At 57.7% G+C, this 3,520-nt stretch overlaps 1 pseudogene; it reads right to left on the bottom strand.

The window, feature by feature from the left end:
- Nucleotides 1-3,247, bottom strand: part of LOC144273255 (Ig heavy chain C region, membrane-bound form-like) — a 33,044-nt pseudogene extending 29,797 nt beyond the window's left edge.
- Nucleotides 3,248-3,520: the final 273 nt, after the last annotated feature.

Below are 3,520 nucleotides of genomic sequence, written 5' to 3'. Positions count from 1 at the left end.
CAGGGCTTAAAACCCAGATAATGGCAGGGGTGGCAGGTTTGTAGAAATTTTGGTGGGTCCTAAAACCTGCCCCTGCAAACTCTGCCTAAAGCTCTGGGAGGGAGTTTGGATGGAGGGAGGAGGTCTGGGATGCAGACTCTGGGTTGGGGCAGGAGATTGGGGTGTAGGCTCTGGGAGGGAGTTTGGGTGCTGGGTGCAGGCTCCAGGCTGGGGCAGAGGGTGGGGGTGCAGGAGAGGATGAGGGGTGCAGGCTCTGGGATGGAGTTTGGGTGTAGGCTCTGGGCTGGGACAAGGGGTGGGGGTGCAGGAGGGGGTGAGGTGTGCAGGCTCTGGGAGTGCATGTGAAGGGCTGGGATGCAGGCTCTGGGAGGAAGTTTGGCAGCAGAGAGGGTGTGTGGGAAGGGGATGGGGGTGGAGGGGTGAGGACTGTGGGGTGAGGCTGGGGATGAGGGGTTAGGGGTGTAGGAGAGGCTCGGAGCTGGGCAGAGGGTTGGGGTGCAGAGCGATGAGGGCTCTGGCTGGGGTTGGGGATGAGGGCTTTGGGGTGTGGGAGAGGCTTGGAGCTGGGGCAGAGGGTTGGGGTGTGGGGAGGTGAGGGCTCTGGCTGGGGGTGCAGGCTGTAAGGTGGGGCAGGGCTGGGGATGAGTTTGGGGTGCAGGCAGGCTGCCCCAAGGATGGGGCCAGAGCGGAGGACTCCCCCCAGCCCTCTCTCTGCTGGCAGCAGTGAGTTCTGTGGGAGGGGCCCCCACGTTACCCCCCCCCCCCGGGTAGCACACTCACCCTGTACCACTGTCAACGCACATGCTCCTAGGGTCCCTCTCAGGTCCAGGAAGCCCCCTCGTCCCCCCTGTGGGGGGAGCTGGGAGGGGGCAGCTGCCATCACATGTGCGCCTCCTCCCCCGCTGCTGCCCCTCACTGTAGCCTCACTGGGGGTGACCCTTGCCCAGTGTGGGGCAGGAGCGGTGACTGCGGGTGGGGGGGGGCCTGTGCTGGTGGAGGGTCCTGCCGGAAAAGGGAAGATCTGAGAGGGAAGGGCAGGGGAAGGGCAACCTGCCCTGCCCTAGTGGATATGGGGCGCTAGGACCCTGCGGCAGCAGTTGATGCCAGGAGCAGAGCAGAGCCGAGGCAGTGTGGGGCTGCAGGAGAGACGCAGGGACGCTTCTGGGGCTGGGAAAGCGCACCGGGGCAGCAAGTGGGGGCCGGGGGACACTTTGGGGAAGCGCGGGGGGGAACAGCAGGATGAAACACTGTAAAAAAATTGGGGGGTACCGCTTTTTGGTGCCCCCAAATCTTGACGCCCTAGGTGACCGCCTAGTTCACCTAGTGGTCGCACCAGCCCTGGGAATATCTACCCGCTTTATGGGGATTGTCTGCCCCATTCTTTGCAATTCACCCTAATGGAGTGACCAGAGCTGTCCCCCACTGGGACACTGGTCACAGCCAGATATGCCGTGTAAGATATCTGCAAACATGTTAGAATTTGCCACATATGATGATCTTGTTTATATGTTTGTATCACCTCAGATCTACTTTCCGCGGTGTCTTCACTGCGGTAACTCGGCAGCTGAGACTCTCCCCTTGACTCCGCTTGTGCTTTTCCTTCTGGTGGATTTATCGCGTATCTATATTATACTAGATGCGATAAATAGACCTCCCGCTGGATAGATCACTGCCCACCAATCCAGCGGGTATGTAGACAAGCCCTAAAGGCTTCCCAGCCATGTGCTGGCCGGCTTGTGTTTGAAACAAAGGAAGCACAGGCCGCATGGAAAGACTATAAAAGGCAGCTGCATCTTCTCCATTTGGTCTTCAGTCCTGCTTCTTCCCTCTGGAGGGACTTTGCTACAAATGGAAGCTCTGAACAAAGGACTGAAGGACCCATCCGGGCTGTGGGTGCTCTCCAGAGACTTGACTTAAAACAGCAGATTACTCCATCACTGCTACAAGCCTGAACCACGAACTTTGCCATTACTGGATGTCATTGATTCCTTTCAAAGTAGCAGCCGTGTTAGTCTGTATTCACAAAAAGAAAAGGAGGACTTGTGGCACCTTAGAGACTAACCAATTTATTTGAGCATAAGCTTTTGTGAGCTACAGCTCACTTCATCCGATGCATCCGATGAAGTGAGCTGTAGCTCATGAAAGCTTATGCTCAGATAAATTGGTTAGTCTCTAAGGCGCCACAAGTCCTCCTTTTCTATAAACTTCCCAGTTTCCTGAAAGGGCCACAGCCTCCCCAGTGTAAATCAGGAGTAACTCGAGTCTAATGAAAGCAGTTGCGGTGACTTTACACTAGCGGAGGATTTGGCCTCAGTGGCAATTCGCTCCATCCCTTGGGTCTGATGCAAACCCCAACGCGCTTGTCCCCTTTGAACTGACAGACGCTGTCCTGTGAGTCTGACACTGAGACGGGCCGGGGGAGCCAACATGCCAGGTCTGCGAGGGGAGAGCGACTCAGAACAGGACTCACTCCGCATCGGAGTTCACAGATGAAGCGGGGGGTCTCTGCACTCAGCGGGGCTCTGGGCAGGAAGGGGAGACACATTGCCCGGGAACGGAAGGGTTAAACTGGCAGGAGGTTTGTGTCCCGTTCCCCCGGGTGCCGGGTCTCCTGCCCGAGCCCGAAGCGGGGGGTGTCGCTGCTGCCCCCGCGCGGCCGCCGGGAGAAGGGCGATTCCGCAGCCTGGGTTTTTGTGCGATCACAAACCGGTTTGGTGTCACTGTGTGTCTCGCACAGTAATAGCGGGCGGTGTCCTCGGGCTTCAGGCCGGTCATTTGCAGATACAGCTCACTCTTGCCGTTATCCCTGGAGATGGTGAATCGCCCTTTCACTGCATCGAGGTAGCCTATACTACCCCCATCATAGCTTATATAAGCGATCCACTCCAGTCCCTTCCCGGGAGCCTGGCGGACCCAGCTCATCCCGTAGCTGCTGAAGGTGAACCCGGAGGCTTTGCAGGAGAGGCGGAGAGAGTCTCCGGGTTTTTTCACACCCCCTCCGGACTCCACCAGCGTCTGGGACCGGACACCTGGGAATAAAGACAGGCCATTAATATCGGTATAAAAACAGCGAGAACACAATATTCTTCTAACTCTGCCAGGTCTTCAGAGGAGGAAAATACCTTCCAAAACTGCTAGAGCGACAATGACAAGGAGCAAAAATCCCATTTTCCCTGGTGCTGGAGGGGAAAGTTCTCAGGGGACTGGCTGGTGACTGCACAGAGCCAGGGGGCTGCGGATTGTGTCTCCGGTGCAGCCTGGGGAGAGGAAGGCACAGATTTAACCAGGAAACTGTCTCCTCATTTGCATGCCCCACGTTATAAGAGACACACACTCCTGCTGTCAGTGATCGGATTGACTCGCCCCAGGGCTCCGGCTGCAGGAGTCAGAGTGCCCCGTCCTGTGTGTCTGTGCAGCGCCGGGCACAGGGCGCTGGGGTCCTCCTGACACTTTCGGACCCTGGGAGGAATGAACAGCTCCCTGCAGTGACTGTGTTTCCTCGCATGGGAACTGAGGGTCT

This window comes from Eretmochelys imbricata, chromosome 13, assembly GCF_965152235.1.
Source record: "Eretmochelys imbricata isolate rEreImb1 chromosome 13, rEreImb1.hap1, whole genome shotgun sequence".
Classification (NCBI taxonomy): Eukaryota; Metazoa; Chordata; order Testudines; family Cheloniidae; genus Eretmochelys; species Eretmochelys imbricata.
Note: the sequence above shows the minus strand (reverse complement) of the source record. Positions and strands in the feature narration are given on the sequence as shown.